This window comes from Entelurus aequoreus, linkage group LG08, assembly GCF_033978785.1.
Source record: "Entelurus aequoreus isolate RoL-2023_Sb linkage group LG08, RoL_Eaeq_v1.1, whole genome shotgun sequence".
NCBI classification, from domain to species: domain Eukaryota; kingdom Metazoa; phylum Chordata; class Actinopteri; order Syngnathiformes; family Syngnathidae; genus Entelurus; species Entelurus aequoreus.
In genome coordinates this window covers 53,731,489-53,758,971 of record NC_084738.1, presented here as the reverse complement: position 1 = coordinate 53,758,971, position 27,483 = coordinate 53,731,489, and the positions used below count along the sequence as shown (strand labels likewise).

Genomic DNA, 27,483 nt, shown 5'->3' with positions numbered 1-27,483 from the left:
CGTGACGATGCCGTCTCCTTTGCCTGGAAACATTCGAAAAATGGCGGAGGAAAACAGTACGGATAGTTCAGCGGAAAAACATCTTGAGGTTATTGCTTCAATGGAGAAAAGTGTACGACCTAAGTCGTCAAAAGTGTGGGAACACTTCACTTTAAAGACTTCAAAGAAGACCGTTTCCTGCAAAATGGCACAGAAGTACAACATTTCTTCAGGAGCACCTGAAGAGGAAACATGTTGAAGCCATGGATGAAGGGAAGAACTCACGGTAAGTAACTTTTTAAGTCCATAGTCTGAGTACATTGATCCATTATGTCCGTCTTTGTGTGTTTTTAATATTAATATTAATATTTTAAGGAAGCGAAGCAGCAACTGTTGTGTATTAACATTCAGAGTGTTAGGAACTTCTTGGAGAGTGCATTTTCTGTGTTGTTTTGAGTCGCAACAGGCATTCATGAGTTCAGCTTTTTTGTGAGTAACGTTAACGTTATCCCTTTGTTGCAACGCAGGGCTGATGTGTCTCCGGCACATATGACTCCGTTTTAAGAGAGAAAACGCACGGTTACCAATTTCGGAATAAACGTAACGGACAGAAATATCTCAGGTTCGTTTCATAATGGATCAATGTAGCCGGGCCCGATAAAGCTATATAAATATATTTAGATTTGAGTGACGCTTTAGTATAACTAAACGTTATGAAGGTGCTGGAATATGTCATGCTATTATTCAGAGGCAGCCTAAAATGAATCCTTTATTCTTCACAACAGAAACGTGTACAATATCTGATTCAGTTCTGATCTGATGAGTTACATTTGTGTTATTATTGGTGTATGCTGCATCCCCAATGTCTATTTATTTAATTTAGCTTTTTTTTTAATGTGGTGGTGTATTTTCCTTTTACATCAGAAATTATTAATTGAATCAACTATGTATGTATTGAGTTACATGTAAATGATGCTACTATGTATGTTCATTATATGTTTTCTCTCATTTCAGAAAGAAACAAGCCAGCATTAGCGACTTGGTACAAAGGAAGATGTGGACACCACAACAAGCGGCTGCATTGACTGATGGTATCCTGAATATGTTGGTAACCATACTTGCCAACCTTGAGACCTCCGATTTCGGGAGGTGGGGGGGTGGGGGGTAGGGTGGGGGGTGGGTGGGGGATGTGGGGGGGCGTGGTTAAGAGGGGAGGAGTTTATTTACAGCTAGAATTCACCAAGTCAAGTATTTCATATATATATATATATATATATATATATATATATATATATATATAAGAAATACTTGATTTCAGTGAATTCTAGCTATAAATATATATTTATTTTATTATATATATACATATATAAATAAAATAAATACTTGAATTTCAGTGTTCATTTATTTACACATATACACACATCTACTTATTGTTGAGTTAAGGGTTGAATTGTCCATCCTCGTTCTATTCTCTGTTACTATTTTTCTAACCATGCTGAACACCCTCTCTGATGATGCATTGCTGTGTGGCACGCACAAAAGTGCTTTCATCAAATGCACTAGAGTCTGGAATCTTCCATCTCTCCCTAGCATGGCCCAAAACCGGTCAATCTTTGCTTCCTGAGGAAGCTCTTCACTGCCAAGCAGTTGGTAGTCCATTACTTCTTCCCGGAGGCTATCCAGGTCCAATCGCAGCTGCGGCTTGGAACTTACAAGCGTATTTCTTCATCTTACTCGTCGTCGGCGTCGCCATGGCTGTATCTTCCTCGTTCGTCTGCTTCGTCTCCTTGTTGTGTGCGCAGTTGTGCACTGCACTCTCTAAAAGCCGTAGATATTATTGTCACATATGCATGTACAGTAGATGGCAGTATTGTCCTGTTTAAGAGTGTCACAACATTGCTGTTTACAGCAGACAAACTGCTTTACGGTAGACGAAAACGTGACTGCTGTTGTTGTGTGTTGTTACCGCGCTGGGAGGACGTTAATGAATCTGCCTAACAATAAACCCACATAAGAAACCAAGAACTCGCCCTCGATCATTCTACAGTTATAACGTGATTGGGCAGGCACGCTGTTTATATTGTGGGAAAGCGGACTCAGGTCCGCATGGAGCTGGAGGGGGCGTGGCCTCCAGCTCCGCCTGAATTTCGGGAGATTTTCGGGAGAAAATTTGTCCCGGTAGGTTTTCGGGAGACGCGCTGAATTTTGGGAGTCTCCCGGAAAATCCGGGAGGGTCGGCAAGTATGTTGGTAACTGACATGAGGCCACTCACTATATGATGGTGGAGAATGAAGGTTTTAGACAAATGATTCACATCCTCAACCCTGGTTACAATCTTCCCTCGAGGACCCATTTTACCAAACTGATGGAGAGGAAGTACGAGCAGACATTCCAAGCAGTGTAGACTGGCATAAAAGCCACCCAGAGCAAAATTGCTCTCACTACTGACGTGTGGACAAGTGTAGCCACGGAAGCCTACCTTGGCAATACATGCCTTTACATTGGAGACGAATGGAACATGAAGTCAGTCTGCCTTACGACCATGCCACTAGAGGAAAGACATTCAGCATCCAACATTGCAGAATGGTTGGAATAGGTAGTAGCCAGCTTTGAAATTCCCCCAAGCAAAGTTATTGCTATTGTGCATGACAATGGTGCACTTTATAAAAAAACAAACATTTTTGTAACATTTTCCTTGTTTTATTTGGCAAGTTGAAAGAACATGGTGCCAGTATGCTGTTTTTTTTCAATAAAATACTGGAAAGGATAGAAATGTAGTTTGTCTCTTTTTTTTTTTTTAAATCGATTTTTTATTTTTTTTAATTTATAATTTTTTATTTTTTATTTTTTTATTTTAATAATCATAATAATCTTAATCAATCCAACAAAGCAATACACAGCAATACCATAACAATGCAATCCAATTCCAAAACCAAACCCGACCCAGCAACACTCAGAACTGCAATAAACAGAGCAATTGAGAGGAGACACAAACACGACACAGAACAAACCAAAAGTGTGAAACAAAAATGAATATTATCAACAACAGTATCAATATTAGTTACAATTTTAACAAAGCAGTGATTAAAAAGCCCTCATTGACATTATCATTAGACATTTATAAAAAATAAAAAAAATGAACAATAGTGTCACAGTGGCTTACACTTGCATTGCATCTCATAATCTTGACAACACACTGTGTCCAATATTTTCACAAAGATAAAATAAGTCATATTTTTGGTTCATTTTATAGTTAAAACAAATTTACATTATTGCAATCAGTTGATAAAACATTGTCCTTTAAAGGCCTACTGAAACCCACTACTACCGACCACGCAGTCTGATAGTTTATACATCAATGATGAAATCTTAACATTGAAACACATGCCAATACGGCCGGGTTAACTTATAAAGTGCAATTTTAAAATTCCCGCCACACTTCCGGTTGAAAAACTCCTTTGGATATGATTTATGCGCGTGACGTCACAGAATCCACGGAAGTGGTTGGACCCCGTCGAACCCGATACAGAAACCTCTTGTTTTCTTCGACAAAATTCCACAGTATTCTGGACATCTGTGTTGGTGAATCTTTTGCAATTTGTTTAATGAACAATGGAGGCTGCAAAGAAGAACGTTGTAGGTGGGATCGATCGGTGTATTAGCGGCTAAGTACAATACTTACAGCAACACAACAAGGACTAGCAGACGCCTAGCCGATGCTTGCCGCCAAACCCTTCGTCGCGCCGTCGATCGCTGGAATGCAGGTGAGCACGGCTGTTGATGGGAAGATGAGGGCTGGCTGGCGTAGGTGGAGCGCTAATGTTTTTATCATAGTTCTGTGAGGTTTCAGGCACAACACCGGTTGCTAAGTTGCTAAATTAGCCTTAGCGTCGTTAGCAACAGCATTGTTAAGCCTTACCAGGCTGAGAATTTTTAACCGTGTAGTTACATGTACATGGTTTAATAGTATTGTTGATCTTCTGTCTATCCTTCCAGTCAGGGATTTATTTCTTTTGTTTCTATCTTCATTTGAGAACGATGCTATCACGTTAGCTCAGTAGCTAAGTGTGTCACCGATGTATTGTCGTGGAGATAAAAGTCACTTTAAATGTCCATTTCGCGTGCTCGACTCTCATTTTCAAGAGGATATAGTATCCGAGGTGGTTTAAAATACAAATCCGTGATCCACAATAGAAAAAGGAGAGAGTGTTGAATCCAATGAGCCAGCTTGTACCTAAGTTACGGTCAGAGCGAAAAAAGATACGTCCATCACTGCCTCTCTAGTCATTCACTGTAACGTTCCTCATCTACGAATCTTTCATCCTCGCTCAAATTAATGGGGTAATCGTCGCTTTGTCGCTCCGAATCTCTCTCTCCATTGTAAACAACGGGGAATTGTGAGGAATACTAGCTCCTGTGACGTCACGCTACTTCCGGTACAGGCAAGGCTTTTTTTTATCAGCGAGCAAAAGTTGCGAACTTTATCGTCGATTTTCTCTACTAAATCCTTTCAGCAAAAATATGGCAATATTGCGAAATGATCAAGTATGACACATAGAATGGATCTGCTATTCCCGTTTAAATAAAAAAAAATCATTTCAGTAGGCCTTTACAATTATAAAAGCTTTTTCCAAAAATCTACTACTCTGCTTGCATGTCAGCAGACTGGGGTAGATCCTGCTGAAATCCTATGTATTGAATGAATAGAGAATCGTTTTGAATCGTAAAAAAATCGTTTTTGAATCGAGAACCGTGTTGAATTGAAAAAAAAAAATCGATTTTGAATCGAATCGTGACCCCAAGAATCGATATTTAATCGAATCGTGGGACAACCAAAGATTCAAAGCCCTAATATATATATATATACCGTATTTTTCGGACTATAAGTCGCAGTTTTTTTCATAGTTTGGCCGGGGGTACGATTATACTCAGGAGCGACTTATGTGTGAAATTATTAACACATTATCGTAAAATATCAAATAATATAATTTAGCTCATTCTCGTAAGAGACTAGACGTATAAGATTTCATCGGATTTAGTGATCAGGAGTGACAGATTGTTTGGTAAACGTATAGCATGTTCTATATAATATAGTTATTTGAATGACTCTTACCATAATATGTTACGTTAACATACCAGGCACGTTCTCAGTTGGTTAATTATGCGTCATATAACGTATACTTATTCAGCTTGTTGTTCACTATTCTTTATTTATTTTAAATTGCCTTTCAAATGTCTATTCTTGGTGTTGGGTTTTATCAAATAAATTTCCCCAAAAAATGTGACTTATACTCCAGTGCGACTTATATATGTTTTTTTCCTTCTTTATTATGCCTTTTCGGCCGGTGCGACTTATACTCCGGAGCGACTTATAGTCCGAAAAATACGGTATATATATATATATATATATATATATATATATATATATATATATATATATATATATATATATATATATATATATATATATATATATATATATATATATATATATATTAAAAAAAAAAAAAAATACAGTATATATATACATATACATATATATCATATATTATTAATATAATTGGATATTAAGAGTATGTGGAAGTTCGCCTTCTATCTTGTTTATTTCCATGACAACCTCCTTAAAGTTTTGTAATCAACCAGAAATCGCAGCTGAAATGCGCTAAATAATGGGTAAGCGAGGAGAGTGTTATGCATTTCACCATCATCTAGTGGCATGGTTGTAATTTTGAATGTTTTATGGTGAATGGACGTTTTTTATAGTATCCACAAAGTTCAGTTAGCAGGTTGTGTTATGTGTGACCATGTTTGTTGGCATTTTGTTTAGTTTTTGTTGCACCATGACTAGGGACGGTTGTTTACAGCCGCGCTGTGTGTGTGTGTCTGTGTTTACTAACAAGACATTGAGGCCGAGTTTCTTAACGTGGAGATATTCTCACTACTTTTCTTTTGTCGAGCACAAAGAAAAGAACATTTTAGTTAAATGTAAGTTGTGTCTTGGATCAAAGATCCCATCTACTGCCCAAAACAGCAATTCAAATCTGTTGAAACAGATTTTAACGGAGGGACTGCTAGCCAGGACAACATTGATAGAGACATTGCAGCGTATGTGCTAAAAGGCATGCAGGCTAATTCTACAGTGGAGTCACGCGCTTTCAGGCAGCTAATTAGCATGAAAGCGGGCGTCAAACGGCAAATAGCACGAAAACATTTTCCAAGTTCCTGGACACAATGGACATTGAGCACATAAACACGGAACGCGAGCTAAAGAAGACTATCCAAACTCTGCCTCTGCTCATCATTCATCACTGACGGTACATACACTCTGTCAATTCTCTTATATACTCTTTCATTCTAGACTTCTAGAGTGTTTTGATTATCACACCACTCTAAATGTATAGACTATAACGTTCACAAACATAAAGAGGGATCCTAGTGGGCCAGGCCAATCTTTCCTTTTCTCTAAACCAGGGGTCCCCAAACTTTTTGACTCGGGGGCCGCATTGGGTTAAAACAATTTGGCCGGGGGCCGGGCTGTATAAATATATATATAAATCAATAAATAAATATATATATATATATATATATATATATATATATATATATATATATATATATTAGATATAAATATATATATTATATATATTATATATATATTATAATATATATATTATTATATATATATATTAGATATAAATATATATATTATATATATATATATTATATATATATATTAGATATAAATATATATATTATATATATATATATATATATATATATATATATATATATATATATATATATATATATATATATATATATATATATATATATATATATATATATATATATATATATATATATATATACAACATACAACATAGCTGTAAACCTGGCTTCGCCCAAGGAAGGCACACATGACATGATTATATGTCGCTACAATGGGTGACGACAGTCATCTAAATCAGCGGATAATGGACTATGAACAATTTACTGAATTTAACACATTGGATCACTATGAGCACAACACACTGGACTTGGAACTGGACATTGACCCAGATATAAATTTCTTTTCCAACATTAATAACTCTTGTAAATACTACACTACTGAACAGTATAATCACAACATCAAAGCAGATGGGAAGTTATCTATTATTCACATTAATGGTAGAAGTCTATATACAAACTTTAAATCCATTAAGAACTATTTGTACTCATTCTCACAACCATTCAATATCATAGCAATATCTGAAACTTGGTTCAACAAGGAAAGGGGAATGGACTTTGAGATGGATGGCTATGAACTTACTTATAAAAACAGAATTAACAAGGGTGGAGGAGGAGTAGCAATTTATGTGGATACAAATTTCAATTTCAAGATTGTAGAGGCTATGTCACAGGTGGTTGATAACCTTCTCGAATGCATTACAATTGAGATTTGCATGGAAAACAAAAAAAATATGCTAATCAGTTGTGTATACAGGGCGCCCGATTCAAGTATTGATACTTTTAAGGACTGGATGGGAGGCATGTTCTCAGGAATAGGTAATAAAAATATATTTATATGTGGAGATACTAACATAGATATATTGAAACATAGCAATCATAAAAGCACAGAGGATTTTATAAATACAATACACAGTATGTGCCTACTTCCTTCAATCACTAGACCCAGTAGAATTACATCTCACAGTGCCACTCTCATAGACAACATATTTACCAATGTAATTGATAACAAAATAAGTGGGTTATTAGTCTGCGATATTACCGACCACCTGCCGGTATTTACGGTAATTGATTATGTTTATAAGAATAGGACAGGTAAACAAAAAATATTTAGGCGAATAAAGACAGACAAATCAATTAATATGTTAATACAGGATCTATTATCACTGAACTGGGATATGATTTATAATGAAAAAGATGTGGACAGTGCTTATAATATATTTTTGGAAATATTTAAGTCAAAGTATGATAAACATTGTCCAATCAAAGAATACAACAAGAGCATTTGATAACTGTCCATGGTTAACGAAAGGTTTGCAAAATGCTTGTAAAAAGAAAAATGCATTATACAGGAATTTTATTAGACAGAGAACCAAAGAAGCTGAGGATAAATATAAAAAATATAAAAATAAGTTAATCAGTATTATAAGGATGAGTAAAAAAGAATACTACAAGAATAAACTAGAGCGTAATAAAGATAATATAAAAGGGATATGGAACATATTAAACAGTATAATAAGAGATGGTGTCAAACAAAACAGCTTACCTAAATATTTCAAAGAAGATGATATTGAAAATTACAATATGGAGGAGGTGGCAGATCGCTTCAATCACTTTTTTGTTAAAGTAGGCCCTGATCTAGAGAGTAAAATTATGGATCGAGGGGTGGAAGGAGAGCATATGGGGGATCTGGTGAAGAGAAATCCATGCTCAATGTTCCTTGAGAGAGTCGAAGAGAAGGAAATATTGGACATAGTAAAAAACTGTAAAAACAAACAATCAACAGATTTTAATGATATTGACATGTCATTGGTCAAACTGGTCATTGAGGGGATTTCTAAGCCACTTACTCACATTTGCAATTTATCGTTTCAAACCGGTTCATTTCCAAATCAAATGAAAATAGCAAAGGTCATTCCACTGTATAAAAATGGTAGCAAACACCTCTTCACAAACTACAGACCTGTCTCACTACTGCCTCAATTTTCAAAAATATTGGAGAAACTTTTTAATAGCAGATTAGATTCATTCCTGGAAAAAAATAATGTACTCTCAGAGAGTCAATATGGTTTTAGAACTAAAAGATCAACTTCTCAGGCATTGATGGAATCCATTGAAAGAATCACAGACGCAATTGATAATCATCAATATGCAATTGGCATCTTCATTGACCTCAGAAAAGCTTTTGACATTATCAATCACAATATATTAATTAATAAACTGGAGAAAATTGGTATAAGAGGTATGGCAATAGACTGGATAAAAAGCTATTTGGACAGACGGAAACAGTTTGTGAAGCTGGGAAACCATAGCTCAAATTGCTTGGACATTGCTTGTGGAGTCCCCCAGGGGTCAGTATTGGGACCAAAACTTTTTATACTGTACATAAATGATATTTGCCAAGTATCCAAGTTGCTGTCTATGGTACTTTTCGCAGATGACACTAATGTATTTTGCTCTGGTGATGATCTAGATACATTACAAAAGAACATAAATGAAGAGTTGTATAAACTGAAATTATGGTTTGACTGGAACAAATTATCTTTGAATGTGAGCAAGACCAAGTTTATGTTCTTTGGCAGGTTCAGGTAAAACACACAGTTGAATATAGAAATTGATGGGGTGGCTATTGAGCAAGTGCACAAAATCAAATTCCTTGGTGTAACAATTGACGACAAGCTCAGCTGGAAAGCACATATTACACATGTAAAATACAAAGTAGCAAGAAGTATAGCAGTCATAAACAAAGCAAAGCAGGTTCTGGATCATAAGTCACTCCACACTCTCTACTGTTCTTTAGTCTTGCCATACTTAAACTACTGTACTGGAGTCTGGGGTAACAATTACAAAAGTTCGTTACAGTCACTAATCATTTTACAAAAAAGAGCAGTAAGGACCATTCACAAGGTCGGCTATCTGGAACACACCAATGCACTATTTCTACAGTCTAAATTATTAAAATTCACCGACATTGTCTCATATCAAACAGCAATAACTATGTACAGGGCTAGGAACCATTTGTTACCACTGAACATTCAAAACATGTTTAGTGAACGTGAGGGGGGGCATAGTTTGAGGAGAGAACTCAATTTTAAAATTCAGATGAGAAATTCCACCATGAAAAGTTTTCGCATTTCCATCACAGGTGTCAAGTTGTGGAACAATCTGAGCGAAGTACATAAGCAAAGTCCAAGCATCAATGTTTTTAAAAGAATGTACAAAAATATATTGTTCACAGGATATAGTGAACTGCACTAAGAGTCAGTGGGTTTGTATGTGTATGTATATGTATACTATGTATACACGCTGTTGTGTCACATTCATAGTTACTTGTTAAATGTGTGTTGTGGATGTACATGTATGTATATGTATATGTATATATATATATATATATATGTATATATGTATGTGTGTATGTATGTATATATGTGTACGTACTTATATGTGTATATGTATTTATATGACATAACATTTTTATATACTATTATTATTATTATTATTAAACATACAGTAAGTAATAAGAGGGGTGGGAGTACATAAGTTTTTACTTCTTCTCACTCCTTTTCGGATATGTTTACATTAAATGTTTATTTTCATTTCTTGTTTCTTTTGCTTTTTATTATTACTATTATTATTATTATTATTGTTGTTTTTGTTATTCATTCTTGAATGGCTTTTTTGTTGTTTTTTTTCAAAATTTGTTGTTTTTGTTTTGTCTACATATTCGAAATAAACATGAAAATGAAAATGAAATGAAATATGTCATGTCACTATATACAGCACACATACTGCTATACACATGCCTAACCAGGCGTTTTTTTCTTTTAAGGAATTGTGAAATAAATTCATTTCTTCAGTGAAGCCCAGAACACTCTACGCATTTCCCCAGTTTTAGTTTAGAGCAGGGGTCCCCAAACTACGTATCCGGCCCGCTAGCGTCCAAAATCAGGCCCGCGGAAAGTCCCGAGTATAAAAAATAAAAAAATAAAAATTATTTTTTTCTTCTGTTTTTTCTTATCCACTTTGTACCGCTTGCTACTCACGGTGTCTCCTAGCCGCTCAGGCAAATCGTAGTGTCTAAAAAGGCATTTTCTCATCGATAACGTGACATCATCGCGCGCGCGGAAAGTGCGCTATATATATATATATATATATATATATATATATATATATATATATATATATATATATATATATATATATATATATGTAGCGCACTTTATATATATATATATATATATATATATATATATATAGCCCACTTTATATATATATATATATATATATATATATATATATATATATATATATATATATATATATATATATATATATATATATATATATATATATATATATATATATATATATATATATATACATATATAGCGCACTTTCCGCGCGCGCGATGATGTCACGTTATCGATGAGAAAATGCATTTTTAGACACTACGATTTGCCTGAGCGGCTAGGAGACACCGTGAGTAGCAAGCGGTACAAAGTGGATAAGAAAAAACAGAAGAAAAAAATAATTTTTATTTTTTTATTTTTTATACTCGGGACTTTCCGCGGGCCTGATTTTGGACGCTAGCGGGCCGGATACGTAGTTTGGGCACCCCTGCTCTAAACTAAAACTGGGGAAATGCGTAGAGTGTTCTGGGCTTCACTGAAGAAATTAATTTATTTCACAATTCCTTGAGAGAAAAAAACGCCTGGTTAGGCATGTGTATAGCAGTATGTGTGCTGTATATAGTGACATGACATATAATCATGTCATGTGTGCCTTCCTTGGGTGAAGCCAGGTTTACAGCTATGTTGTGACATGTTGTGACATGTTGTTATTATGCGGTTTGTTACTTATGTATGTTATGTTGCAGCTATTAAAATAGTTTTGTCAATTTGTTCTGGCCCAAAATAAATTGGCCCTTTGAAACATATCTTTGTCTTTGTGTGTTGTATGTAGACCACATTGCTTAGCAGAGTTCAGTGATGCAAATGCATGTCAAGTTGATCAACAGATTGTATTATTCTCCAGTGCAATAACAGTACTGAAATGAAGGCTAAAAGGGCATTAATGGGAGCCTTAAAAAAAAAAAAAAAAAAAAAAGGTATCTAAATTGTTACTTTTCACAGTAACGCATTACTTTTTGGTGTAAGTAACTGAGTTAGTAACTGAGTTACTTTTGAAATAACTAGTAACTGGTTTTCAGTTACTAACCCAACACTGCTTATAACTAACATTTAAAGTATAACAACCAGCCAAGAGACAACTCTTATCTCAAAACACTCTTAAGTTGTTTCTGTTTCTCAACTTTTTGGGGTTTGTGAAGCCACCACAGTGGTGCGACAAGTGTGATGACAACCATAGATAATGATGTAATCATGTCAACTGTGACTCATTACATTTTTTCACAGGTTTACAAAACATTTGGTTGGAGGTTTTGAAGTCATCCTGCACACAAACAAAGCGGGAGGTGGCAAATATATAAATCCACCTCATGAAATGTTCCTAGTCCATAAAGAAAAGAAGAAAGGGTTGAGGGTTTTTTTTAACCCCTCTCCTTGTCACAAATCTGCTGCTCTCTTGTGGCAATCAAAGACAATCTCTCGGCGCAATGACAGGAAATAAATTGACTCTGAAAGCGTCAAAGATTTTGGAGAGAGCTGAAGCAAGATCTCGTTCTGCCTGACTTACGTTTATATTAATGCGGTCACTGACACACATACACACACACACACACACACACGCACACACAATAAGATAAGAGGTGACAGGGCGTCTCATTTACTGTAGAGCAAGGCAGATGGAGGGGAGGGGCGCTGGGTTAAGACCTTAAAATGCTGACTGCGGCGTTTTTTTGTACAGTTTAATTAAAATGTACAGGAAGACTTATCCTGTCATGGAGTAGCTAGCTAAAGGAGCTTGGCAAGTCGCGTTTGAACATTTGTTAACTGTCAGACCAGCGTAAAAAGAAGTTAAGCTATCGGGTGATGTCAATTCAAATGCTGCTATATTGTCACGTCCAGTTGCAAACTTGGCACCTGCTCTTGGCCGGGGAACAAGCAGTCAAGCACTCAGGGCGGACTCAGCCATTGATTCTAAAACTGCGGTACGTGCACCACAAGCTCTCTCTAGTGGTACGCCGAAAAAGCACTTGATTAAAGTACAGTGTTTTATTTTTCCTACATTCAAACACAGTGTTACCGTTCAAACTGTGCGTCATGTTACAGTGGCCAAAAATATTAAATATGCTGGTTAAATAAAACCTCTCCCTGGTTTTTAATTAATACTTAGGCCTACTACACTACTGTATTTTAATGTTGTCATTATTTATTATTTATCATTTATCATTATGGTGGCACTTAATGAATACTTAGGTCTACTACACTACTGTATTTTAATGTTGTCATTATGGTGGTACTTAATGAATACTTAGGTCTACTACACTACTGTATTTTAATGTTGTCATTATGGTGGTACTTAATGAAATGCATAGGTCTACTACACCACTGTATTTTAATGTTCTCATTGTGGTGGTACTTAATGAATACTTAGGTCTACTACACTACTGTATTTTAATGTTATCATTATGGTGGTACTTAATGAATGCTTAGGTCTACTACACTACTGTATTTTAATGTTGTCATTATGGTGGTACTTAATGAATACTTAGGTCTACTACACTACTGTATTTTAATGTTGTCATCATGGTGGTACTTGGAGAGCCAAGTGTTTTCTGAGGCGGCACATGGTGAAAAAAAGTTTGAGGTGTCAAACTCAAGGCCCGCGAAAGCCTGGAAATAATATACTTGATCTATTCTAGTATTACATTAGTTATTTCCATTTTGACAGAAAAAAAAAATACATGTACTGCATGTAATTGCATATAACTGCCTCACAATACGAAGGCCCTGAGTAGTCGTGAGTTCAATCCCGGCCTCGGGATCTTTCTGTGTGGAGTTTGCATGTTCTCCCCGTGACTGCGTGGGTTCCCTCCGGGTACTCCGGCTTCCTCCCACCTCCAAAGACATGCACCTGGGGATAGGCTGATTGGCAACACTAAATTGGCCCTAGTGTGTGAATGTGAGTGTGAATGTTGTCTGTCTAGCTGTGTTGGCCCTGCGATGAGGTGGCGACTTGTCCAGGGTGTACCCCGCCTTTCGCCCGATTGTAGCTGAGATAGGCTCCAGCGCCCCCCGCGACCCCGAAGGGAATAAGCGGTAGAAAATGGATGGATGGATGGATGTATTCAATATTATCTAATAATCTTATATTATCGTACATTACATTTCTATTCTTAAATAAAACATAAATACTCAAATATCTGCTTGACTTATGTATGAATCGGTAATAATAATTTTGCTCATGTTAATAATGTAATGTTAGTTACATTTGTATGAATTTAGGTTGGAAAGTAATTATAATATGTGATAATATCGAACTATTACTTTTATGTTTCCTAATATAGTATAACAAATATTGTATTATCATACATTAAACTTTTTTTGTTCTAACAAAAACAAATATCGTATTGACTTATAATTTCAAAGCAAGTTATCAATTAAATTTTACATTGTAAAAATTACAATAGATTTTACAGTAAGATTTTGCGACTGATTCGCCACAATTTTACCATAAAAAAACAGCAGTAATGTTTTTCTATATATACTAATACGCCGTAAAAGCAACAACCCTAGATTTACGGGAAAAAACCTTACTGCTCTGTCGCCAGAATTTTACTGGAAAAAAACAGCGGCACCATTTTTCCATTCACATTAATATGCTGTAAAAACCACCACACATTTTACGATACTGAGCTGCCAGTCGCCGGATTACATAAAGAATCCGGCAACCACAGTACATTAAAAAACAATTTAATGATCAAATACATAGGCAGTTGTGTAATAATTCTTATACATTTATCTTCATTGTTGTGGCCCTGAAAACCAGTTTGACATCCCTGCTCTAGGTAATGTTCCAATGTTCCATGTTAACAAAGCAAGAAGGAGGCACTCAAAAGTACAGTAAGGCCCCGCTTTTCAAAATGCGCTAGCTCGATGCTAATTCACGTTGGATTTGCCATAGACATGCTAAAAAATAGCATTGGCAATTTCAACACCTCCAAATGTAATATTCAGAACTCTAACTAATATGCAAATTACAATTTTAAGTACAATATTTACACTTTGTAGGGCTTATCAAAAGACTAGCACATTCAGCTTAATGGCAAAGACTACTTCCAGTAGTCTATACACTACTGTCATCGAACATCTTGGAAGTGCAACTGCACTCAAAGTCTACTCCACAATACTTGCAAATGAGACTCAGAAGCGTAAAACACAGCTCAGTGTTATTTTTTTTCTTGAACAATTAGCATTTATCAACACATGAACACAAACAAAAGTAGGGATAGGTACCGTTGACATTTGAACCGATACACTACTAATTTCCGGTACCGGTACTCAACAGTACCAATTTTTGGTACTTTTGTGTGTCCTAGTAAATGTTAATTGGTTGTTGTATGTTGGCTAACTAGGAAGTCGATTTTCCCAGGAAGCTGAATGTGTTTTGTTGCGCCCTACAAAATGTTTATACTGTAATGACTGTGCTTATTACGCACCAGCTATTTGTGTAGTTTTCATGACCAAATTTGGAGGTGTTGAAATCGCCACGTAAAATGGCTAATGCTAATAGTAGCCCGTCTATGGCAAATCCACTGTAAATTAGCACCAAGCTAGCGCATTTTAAAAGAGTCGAGCTTTAGTTTGCGTTCGAGCGTTTTCTACCAAGCATACTTGCTGTTTGTGTTGAAAATTGCAGCACTACTTCGAGGGAGTTTGGCTGATAAAGTGACCAAATTTGGTACCCAGTCCTACAAATTAGTACGATTTAGTAGCGGTATCCATTCCCAAGTACCGGGAATTGGCAGCGAATCGATTAAAATGTGAAGGGTACCCATCCATATAGCTAAAAGAGTAGCAGGTGGGTATAGAAGTAGCCCGCTTTGAGCGCCTGTGTACTGTTGTTTGGCTACAAAAATCCAAAGAAAAAGCAAAACACATGATTTTTGGCAACGATTTAAAGAAATTTGGATTTCTACAAGAGTAGCATGTACTTTTGGTTTCAACATAGGGAATATTTTTAGTAGTTAGATGATCTTCTCTAAACTAACAGCAGCACCAGTGAGGATGACTCACTCTGAATACGATAGTGTGAACTGTTTAAAAAAACTAACAACAACTTGTCATTGTCTGGTTCCTTCATTCAGTGTGTGTGGGCATTATTTACCTGGCACGTAAAATGTCATCTTTTTTCACGGTGCAAGAACAGTACGAACCGGTAGACGGATAAAGTCCACACACAAACACCTTTAATTACATTCTTTGGTGTTGGACTCACACCCTATACCCGATACCAATATTTTGGTACTTGTACCGGTATTTCGATACTTTTCTAAATAAAGGAGACCACAAAAAATGGCATTATTGGGTTTATTTTAACAAAAAATCTTACGGTACATTAAACATATGTTTCTTTCTTGAACAATTTCCCTTGTGGATTATTAAAGTTTGTTTAAGTCTAAGTCTTTGTCTAAGTTATTGCAAACAAAGAACAATTTTGTCCTTGAATAAAATAGTAAACATACTAGACAACTTGTCTTTTAATAGTAAGCAAACAAACAAAGGCTCCTAATTAGTCTGCTGACATATGCAGTAACATATTGTGTCATTTATTTCTCATTCTTTTATTTTGTCAAAAGTATAAAGGACAAGCTGTAAAAATTGATTATTAATCTACTTGTTCATTTTCTGTTAATATCTGGTTATTTTCTGTTTCAACATGTTCTATCTACACTTCTGTTAAAATGTAATAATCACTTATTCTTCTGTTGTTTGATACTTAACATCAGTTTTGGATGATACCACAAATTTAGGTATCGATCCGATACCAAGTAGTTACAGGATTCATACAATGCCATCCATCCATCCATCTTCTTCCGCTTATCCGAGGTCGGGTGGCGGGGGCAGCAGCCTAAGCAGGGAAGCCCAGACTTCCCTCTCCCTAGCCACTTCGTCCAGCTCTTCCCGGGGGATCCCGAGGCGTTCCCAGGCCAGCCGGGAGACATAGTCTTCCCAACGTGTCCTGGGTCTTCCCCGTGGTCTCCTACCGGTCGGATGTGCCCTAAACACCTCCCTAGGGAGGCGTTCGGGTGGCATCCTGACCAGATGCCGGAACCACCTCATCTGGCTCCTCTCGATGTAGAGGAGCAGCGGCTTTACTTTGAGCTCCCCCCGGATGGCAGAGCTTCTCACCCCATCTCTAAGGGAGAGCCCCGCCACCCGGCGGAGGAAACTAATTTCGGCCACTTGTACCCGTGATCTTGTCCTTTCGGTCATAACCCAAAGCTCATGACCATAGGTGAGGATGAGAACGTAGATCGACCGGTAAATTGACAGCTTTGCCTTCCGGCTCAGCTCCTTCTTCACCACAACGGATCGATACAGCGTCCGCATTACTGAAGACGCCGCACCGATCCGCCTGTCGATCTCACAATCCACTCTTCCCTCACTCCTGAACAAGACTCCGAGGTACTTGAACTCCTCCACTTGGGGAAGGGTCTCCTCCGCAACCCGGAGATGGCACTCCACCCTTTTCCAGGCGAGAACCATGGACTCGGACTGGGAGGTGCTGATTCTCATCCCAGTCGCTTCACACTCAGCTGCGAACCGATCCAGTGAGAGCTGAAGATCCTGGCCAGATGAAGCCATCAGGACCACATCATCTGCAAAAAGCAGAGACCTAATCCTGCAGCCACCAAACCGGATCCCCTCAACGCCCTGACTGCGCCTAGAAATTCTGTCCATAAAAGTTATGAACAGAATCTGTGACAAAGGGCAGCCTTGGCGGAGTCCAACCCTCACTGGAAACGTGTCCGACTTACTGCCGGCAATGCGGACCAAGCTCTGACACTGATCATACAGGGAGCGGACCGCTACAATCCATACTTGCCAACTCTCCCGTTTTTAGCGGGAGAATCCCGGTATTCAGCGCCTCTCCCGACAACCTCCCGGCAGAGATTTTCTCCCGACAAACTCCCGGTATTCAGCCGGAGCTGGAGGCCATGCCCCCTCCAGCTCAATGCGGACCTAAAACTGAGTGGGGAAAGCCTGTTCTCACGTCCGCTTTCCCACAATATAAACAGCTTGCCAATGACGCCATAACAGCTAGGGCTTTTAGAGACTAGAGTGCACAACTGCGCACACAACAAGGAGACGAAGCAGAAGAACGAGGAAATTACAGACATGGCGACGCTGTCGACGAGCAAGATGAAGAAATACGAATGGAAACAAGAATTTCAGTTAATCCAGGACAGTTCGGAGGGGAAGGTGTATGTTGCCTGTAAATTTTGTAGAACAGACTTCTCCATTGAACACGGTGGCCGAAATGATATACTCATGAACGGAGAAGTTAAACAGGACAATACTGCCATCTAATGGATAGCCACCGGAACACTGAAATTCAAGTATTTCTTTTATATATATGTAAATAAAATATATATAAATATATATATATATATATATATATATATATATATATATATATATATATATATATATATATATATATATATATATATATATATATATATATATATATACAGCTAGAATTCACTGAAAGTCAAGTATTTCATACATATATATATATATATATATATATATATATATATATATATATATATATATATATATATATATATATATATATATATATATATATATATATATATGAAATACTCGAGTTGGTGAATTCTAGCTGTAAATAACCACGCCCCCCCCCTACCCCCCACCTCCCGATATTGGAGGTCTCAAGGTTGGCAAGTATGCCACAATCAGACAGTCCGATACCCCATACTCTCTAAGCACTCCCCACAGGACTTCCCGAGGGACACGGTCGAATGCCTTCTCCAAGTCCACAAAGCACATGTAGACTGGTTGGGCAAACTCCCATGCACCCTCAAGGACCCTGCCGAGAGTATAGAGCTGGTCCACAGTTCCACGACCAGGACGAAAACCACACTGTTCCTCCTGAATCCGAGGTTCGACTATCCGGCGTAGCCTCCTCTCCAGTACACCTGAAAAGACCTTACCGGGAAGGCTGAGGAGTGTGATCCCACGATAGTTAGAACACACCCTCCGGTTCCCCTTTTTAAAGAGAGGAACCACCACCCCGGTCTGCCAATCCAGAGGTACCGCCCCCGATGTCCATGTGATGCTGCAGACTCTTGTCAACCAAGACAGACCCACAGCATCCAGAGCCTTAAAGGCCTACTGAAACCCACTACTACCGACCACGCAGTCTGATAGTTTATATATCAATGATGAAATCTTAACATTATAACACATGTCAATACGGCCGGGTTAACTTATAAAGTGACATTTTAAATTTGCCGCTAAACTTCCGGTTCAAAACGCCTCTGAGGATGACGTATGCGCGTGACGTAGACCGGCGAACACGGGTATGCCTTCCACATTGAAGCCAATACGAAAAAGCTCTGTTTTCATTTCATAATTCCACAGTATTCTGGACATCTGTGTTCGTGAATCTGTTTCAATCATGTTCATTGCATTATGGAGAAGGAAGCCGAGCAAGCAAAGAAGAAAGTTGTCGGTGCGAAATGGACGTATTTTTCGAACGTAGTCAGCCACAACAGTACACAGCCGGCGCTTCTTTGTTTACATTCCCGAAAGATGCAGTCAAGATGGAAGAACTCGGATAACAGAGACTCTAACCAGGAGGACTTTTGACTTGGATACACAGACGCCTGTAGAGAACTGGGACAACACAGACTCTTACCAGGATTACTTTGATTTGGATGACAAAGACGCAGACGTGCTACTGTGAGTATGCAGCTTTGGCTTTTTTTTGCGTATGTACGTAACTTTTTTAAAATATATAAGCTTTATGAACCTTGGGTTAGGTGAACGGTCTTTTGGGCTGAGTGATTGTGTGTGTTGATCAGGTGTTTGAATTGTATTGGTGTGTTCTATGGAGCTAGGAGCTAGCAGAGGAGCTAGGAGCTAGCATAACACGTACCGTACCGTACGTGCGCGTCACGTACGTAACTTTTTAAAAATATATAAGCTTTATGAACCTTGGGTTAGGTGAACGGTCTTTTGGGCTGAGTGATTGTGTGTGTTGATCCGGTGTTTGAATTGTATTGGCGTGTTCTATGGAGCTAGGAGCTAGCAGAGGAGCTAGGAGCTAGCATAACAAACACGCAGGTGTTATTATGCAGGATTAATTTGTGGCATATTAAATATAAGCCTGGTTGTGTTGTGGCTAATAGAGTATATATATGTCTTGTGTTTATTTACTGTTGTAGTCATTCCCAGCTGAATATCAGGTACCGTGAGTATGCAGCCTTGGCTGCTAAACATTCGATAACTTGACCGTATGTGCGCGTCACGTACGTAACTTTTTAAAAATATATAAGCTTTATGAACCTTGGGTTAGGTAAACGGTCTTTTGGGCTGAGTGATTGTGTGTGTTGATCAGGTGTTTGAATTGTATTGGCGTGTTCTATGGAGCTAGGAGCTAGCAGAGGAGCTAGGAGCTAGCATTACAAACACGCAGGTGTTTTTATGCAGGATTAATTTGTGGCATATTAAATATAAGCCTGGTTGTGTTGTGGCTAATAGAGTATATATATGTCTTGTGTTTATTTACTGTTGTAGTCATTCCCAGCTGAATATCAGGTCACCCCCGGCTCTCACAGCATCTTCCCTATCTGAATAGCTTCAACTCCCCACTAGTCCTTCACTTGCACTTTACTCATCCACAAATCTTTCATCCTCGCTCAAATTAATGGGGAAATTGTCGCTTTCTCGGTCCGAATCTCTCTCACTTCATGCGGCCATCATTGTAAACAATAGGGAACTTTGCGTATATGTTCAACTGACTACGTCACGCTACTTCCGGTAGGTGCAAGCCTTTTTTTTATCAGATACCAAAAGTTGCAATCTTTATCGTCGTTGTTCTATACTAAATCCTTTCAGCAAAAATATGGCAATATTGCGAAATGATCAAGTATGACACATAGAATAGATCTGCTATCCCCGTTTAAATAAAAAAAATTCATTTCAGTAGGCCTTTAAGGAACTCCGGGCGGATCTCATCTACCCCGGGGGCCTTGCCACAGAGAAGCTTTTTAACTACCTCAGCAACCTCAGCCCCAGAAATAGGAGAGCCCACCACAGATTCCCCAGGCACTGCTTCCTCATAGAAAGACGTGTTGGTGGGATTGAGGAGGTCTTCGAAGTATTCCTTCCACCGATCCACAACATCCGCAGTTGAGGTCAGCAGAACACCATCCTCACCATACACGGTGTTGATAGTGCACTGCTTCCCCTTCCTGAGGCGGCGGATGGTGGTCCAGAATCGCTTCGAAGCTGTCCGGAAGTCGTTTTCCATGGCTTCCCCGAACTCCTCCCATGTCCGAGTTTTTGCCTCCGCGACCGCTGAAGCCGCACACCGCTTGGCCTGACGGTATCTGTCCGCTGCCTCAGGAGTCCCATGTGCAAAAAGAACTTGATAGAACTCCTTCTTCAGCTTGACGGCATCCCTCACCACCGGTGTCCACCAACGGGTTCTAGGATTACCGCCACGACAGGCATCAACTACCTTGCGGCCACAGCTCCAATCAGCCGCCTCGACAATAGAGTCCACTCGGACTCAATGTCCAGCACCTCCCTCGTGACATGCTCAAAGTTCTTCCGGAGGTGGGAATTGAAACTCTCTCTGACAAGAGACTCTGCCAGACGTTCCCAGAAAACCCTCACAATGCATTTGGGCCTGCCAGGTCCGTCCGGCATCCTCCCCCACCATCGCAGCCAACTCACCACCGGGTGGTGATCGGTAGAAAGCTCCGCCCCTCTCTTCACCTGAGTGTCCAAAACATGAGGCCGCAAATCCGATGACACAACTACAAAGTCGATCATGGAACTGCGGCCTAGGGTGTTCTGGTGCCAAGTGCACATATGGACACCCTTATGTTTGAACATGGTGTTCGTTATGGACAATCTGTGACGGGCACAAAAGTCCAATAACAAAACACCACTCGGGTTCAGATCCGGGCGGCCATTCTTCCCAATCACGCCTCTCCAGGTTTCACTGTCATACAATGGATTTTACTGGATCATACAATGGTCATATTCAAAGTCCTAATGTGTCCAGGGACGTATTTCCTGAGTTTATAAACATAATATGAATTTTTAAAAAAGGAAAAAAGATTTTGTGATGTTATAAAATATCGATGTAATCTTTGTAGTATCGACTAGATGTGCTCCTGTACTTGGTATCATTACAGTGGATGTCAGGTGTAGATCCACCCATGGCATTTGTTTACATTCAGGCACGCTAGCTTGCTGTTAGCGGTGAGCTATTGTATCCTCCTACAGTGTGTGGTGAAGCATGTTTAGCTATTCTTTGTTCTGCAGTGATAATGATACTTGTAAGAAACGTACTTTATTTGTCGCCATGGAGGCGAGGATTAGTGAATTAGAAGTAGCTAAAACACTGCCGACTGCGGATGGATGTTAGCTGCTAGCTAGCTAGCCATGTCTTAAAGCACCTCTTCATGTGGGCGTTTCAGTGTTATAGCTTCACCTTTATCGTCGGTTTATAGACCAAAATGCGTCCGGTCTCCCTTTTCTGTCTACACACTGTGTCTGCTTGTAAGTACTCCGTGATTGTGCTCTGCCGAACATGCTCATCTGCTTGTAAAACCAGCAATGTCACGACGTGACGACGCGCCGTCATGCCCGTTAAAAAAAAATGGGGAACCGGTACTTTTCAAACAGAGTATAGTACAGTTTTCGATTCATTAGTACCGCGATACTATACATGGTATACCGCACAACCCTACCCTGGGGAGGTTTACAAAAACGCAGCAGAAAAGCTCAAACAAATTGACATGTAGCCACTAATAACACAGACACACACCGTGCCGTATAGAGGATCTTTGACTAGTGATGTGACTTCATGCTTGCTTCCATTTAGTGATTTTAAGAGTGTTTTGTTGATGTTGTCCCCAAAGTGAAGAAAGAGGTATCTTCTGTCCATGATGACGTAGAAGTGAACCTCGTTAAGAGCTGTGCTATGAATTAGTGGTGTACAAAGTGTGGCCCGGGGGCCATTTGAGGCCCGCACCTACTGTTATAACGGCCATTCGAAAAATACTATCTGAAACAAAAAAAAGTGGACTAAAAACAAACAGGTGAAATGTAAGGAGAAAAAGTTGACTCTAATAACGCAAAGCAGCCTTGCGGGCTGTTTTTTTTCTTTACAGCGGTCATCGCTCCAAAAATAGTAATGACTCAAAATCAATCGTTATGAATTGTTGACTCCAATTACTTTCAGTGTTGGGACTAACACGTTACAAAGTAACGCGTTACTGTAACGCCGTTAGTTTCGGCGGTAACTAGAAATCTAACGCGTTATTTTTTATATTCAGTAACTCAGTTACCGTTACTACATGATGCGTTACTGCGTTATTTTACGTTATTTTGTATGTAGTATCGGCTATAAACAGAAGATCTGAGTGTGTTTTATTGGAGCGCTGCGGACCGCGGTGGAAAAGAAGAGGCGTGCTTTGTGTGGGTGGGGCTCCCATAAAGTAGTTGAGGAGCGCAGGGGGGACGTTCCTCAAGGGCCTATGTACTTCGGGGCTAACAACCTTCACTTTACCCAGAAGTGGGTCTTTACAGCTAAGGGTGAATGACGAGGCTGGCGGTTTGTTGCAACTTTGTGACTTTATTGGACGCAGCCATCCACCAAGCTAGAGCACCTGCAAGCACTCACTGTCGCCGCTCCCTCACTTCTCTCGCCCACTCACTCACTGACGTCACTCACCTCACATGCTGTCATATCTTGAAGGGCCACACACACACATACGCTACTCTCATAACAACTAACGAGACATCATGGTGAAGCCAGAAGTCGAGTGTCTTAACATTCTCACTACTTTTCTTTTGTCGAGCACAAAGAAAATAACATTTTAGTTAAATGTAAGTTGTGTCTTGGATCAAAGATCCTATATACTTAAAGGCCTACTGAAATGATTTTTTTAATTTAAACGGGAATAGCAGATCCATTCTATGTGTCATACTTGATCATTTCGCGATATTGCCATATTTTTGCTGAAAGGATTTAGTAGAGAAAATCGACGATAAAGTTCGCAACTTATGCTCGCTGATAAAAAAAAGCCTTGCCTGTACCGGAAGTAGCGTGACGTCACAGGAGCTAGTATTCCTCACAATTCCCCATTGTTTACAATGGAGCGAGAGAGATTCGGACCGAGAAAGTGATGATTACCCCATTAATTTGAGCGAGGATGAAAGATTCGTAGATGAGGAACGTTACAGTGAACGACTTGAGAGGCAGTGATGGACGTATCTTTTTTCGCTCTGACCGTAACTTAGGTACAAGCTGGCTCATTGGATTCCACACTCTCCTTTTTTTATTGTGGATCACGGATTTGTATTTTAAACCACCTCGGATACTATATCCTCTTGAAAATGACAGTCGAGAACGCGAAATGGACATTCAGTGCCTTTTATCTCCACGACAATACATCGGCGAAATGCTTTAGCTACGAGCTAACGTGATAGCATCGTGCTTTAACTGCATATAGAAACAAAAAAATAAACCCCTGACTGGAAGGATGGATAGAAAATCAACAATACTATTAAACCGTGGACATGTAAATACACGGTTAATGCTTTCCAGGCTGGCGAAGGTTAACAATGCTGTGCTAACGACGCCATTGAAGCTAACTTAGCAACTTAGCAACGGGACCTCACAGAGCTATGCTAAAAACATTAGCTGTCCACCTACGCCAGCCAGCTCTCATCTACTCATCAACACCCGTGCTCACCTGCGTTCCAGCGATCGGCAGAAGGACGAAGGACTTCACCCGATGCGTTTGGTGGCCCGGAGACGTAGGAAGTCAAGGTGAGGTTGCCGGCTAGCGCGGCTAGCGCGGCTAGCGCGGCTAGCGCGGCTAGCGCGGCTAGCGCTCCAACAAAGTCCTCCTGGTTGTGTTGCTGTAGTCCGCTGCTAATACACCGATCCCACCTACAACTGTCTTCTTTGCAGCCTTCATTGTTCATTAAACAAATTGCAAAAGATGTCCAGAATACTGTGGAATTATGAAATGAAAACAGAGCTTTTTGTATAGGATTCTACGGGTACCATAACTTCCGTTACTCTGACTTCGTCACGCGCATACGTCATCATACCGCGACGTTTCAGCCGGATATTTCCCGGGAAGTTTTAAATGTCACTTTATAAGTTAACCCGGCCGTATTGGCATGTGTTGCAATGTTAAGATTTCATCATTGATATATAAACTATCAGACTGCGTGGTCGGTAGTAGTGGGTTTCAGTAGACCTTTAAAGTTAAAGTTAAAGTGCCATTATTTGCAGCTATTTAAAATAGTTTTGTCAATTTGTTCTGGCCTGATATAAATTGGCCCTTTGAAACATATCTTTGTCTTTGTGTGTTGTATGTAGACCACATTTCTTAGCAGAGTTCAGTGATGCAAATTCATGTCAAGTTGATCAACAGATTGTATTATTCTCCAGTGCAATAACAGTACTGAAATGAAAGCTAAAAGGGCATTAATGGGAGCTTTAAAAAAAAAGTAGAAGAAGTAACTAAATGGTTACTTTTCCCAGTAACGCATTACTTTTTGGTGTAAGTAACTGAGTTAGTAACTGAGTTACTTTTGAAATAAAGTAACTAGTAACTGTAACTAGTTACTGGTTTTCAGTAACTAACCCACACTGATTACTTTACATCAAAAATTCAACTTTGAAGTATTTTTTGGGGAGAATATTGCATATTTTTCCATAAAAAATGTCATCTTTGACAAAAAGGGCGTGAAACAAACAGGAAAAAAATACTAAAAACTTGTAATCGAAAAATAGATTTGAAGTTGATCTAAAGCAGGGGTCACCAACGCGGTGCCCGCGGGCACCAGGTAGCCCGTAAGGACCAGATGAGTAGCCCGCTGGCCTGTTCTAAAAAATAGCTCAAATAGCAGCACTTACCAGTGAGTAAATTTTAATTATTTACTAACAAGCTGGTCTCGCTTTGCTCGACATTTTTAATTCTAAGAGAGACAAAACTCAAATAGAATTTGAAAATCCAAGAAAATATTTTAAAGACTTGGTCTTCACTTGTTTAAATAAATTCATTAATTTTTTTTACTTTGCTTCTTATAACTTTCAGAAAGACAATTTTAGAGAAAAAATACAACCTTAAAAATTATTTTGGGATTTTTAAACACATATACCTTTTTACCTTTTAAATTCCTTCCTCTTCTTTCCTGACAATTTAAATCAATGTTCAAGTAAATTAATTGTTTTTATTGTAAAGAATAATAAATAAATTTTAATTTAATTCTTCATTTTAGCTTCTGTTTTTTCGACGAAGAATATTTGTGAAATATTTCTTCAAACTTATTATGATTAAAATTCAAAAAAAAAAATCTGGCAAATCTAGAAAATCTGTAGAATCAAATTTAAATCTTATTTCAAAGTCTTTTGAATTTCTTTAAAAAATTTTGTTCTGGAAAATCTAGAAGAAATAATGATTTGTTTTTGTTAGAAATATAGCTTGGTCCAATTTGTTATGTATTCTAACAAAGTGTAGATTGGATTTTAACCTATTTAAAACATGTCATCAAAATTGTAAAATTAATATTAATCAGGAAAAATTACTAATGATGTTCCATAAATTATTTTTTTAATTTTTTCAAAAAGATTTGAATTAGCTAGTTTTTGTCTTCTTTTTTTCGGTTTAATTTTGAATTTTAAAGAGTCGAAATTGAAGATAAACTATGTTTCAAAATTTAATTGTCATTTTTTTCGTGTTTTCTCCTCTTTTAAACCGTTCAATTAAGTGTAAATATCATTAATTATTAATAATAACATAGAGTTAAAGGTAAATTGAGCAAATTGGCTATTTCTGGCAATTTATTTAAGTGTGTATCAAACTGGTAGCCCTTCGCATGAATCAGTACCCAAGAAGTAGCTCTTGGTTTCAAAAAGGTTGGTGACCCCTGATCTAAAGACTTCATTAAGCATTGAAAGAAAAATCTAAAACATTTGTTTTTGATGTTGTATCTTGGTTTCTCACTCACTCATCTTGTGGTGCAGCTTCAGAAAGACCCACGTGAAGACCAGACTGTGATGGAGCATCTTGAACCCCAGCAGGTGTTCCTGTCTGCAGGGCGGGCACAATAGCAAACATCCCTAACACGTCAACTGGACTGGTATCGGAGCTCTGTGTGCAAACTTACTGGAGTTTTCAGGCTCGGCTTTTTAGGGAAGCTTGTGAAAGTCGTGGGAGGACGCCAGCCGGGCCTCGAGTATTACTTCGCCTCCACTCAGCCGGAGAGGAAATGATTTCCAGGCAAAAGGAATGAATGCTGTGAGAGTGGTTACATAATGTACACACATTGATTGGTCAGATGGCTAAACAATACATCTTACAATATAAGCACCTAATCAGGATACAGCTAGCTTTTTAGGCCCTCCTGTTTGTTTGAAGAAAACTACAGTCAAGTCACATTACACTGTTAGCACAGTTAGCTAAAGGCTAACACTGCTGCACCACAAAGTAGTTTAACCTTTATTGCTAGTAATGGTAGCCATTGTTAATACTGCCCTCGCAAGGCAAAATAATTTTGTTCAACTCCTGACTGGATCTTG

At 38.5% G+C, this 27,483-nt stretch overlaps 1 long non-coding RNA gene across 1 annotated transcript in view; it reads right to left on the bottom strand.

Annotated features, from left to right (window-relative positions):
• Window positions 1-1,712: 1,712 nt before the first annotated feature.
• LOC133656029 (uncharacterized) overlaps window positions 1,713-27,483 on the bottom strand; it is a 38,307-nt gene continuing 12,536 nt past the window's right edge. The window contains exons 2-4 of the long non-coding RNA XR_009827084.1: window positions 27,072-27,200; window positions 26,913-26,995; window positions 1,713-1,797 (exon numbers count right to left, since the gene is read on the bottom strand). This is a non-coding gene — a long non-coding RNA (uncharacterized LOC133656029). The remainder of the gene's footprint in view (window positions 1,798-26,912; window positions 26,996-27,071; window positions 27,201-27,483) is intronic.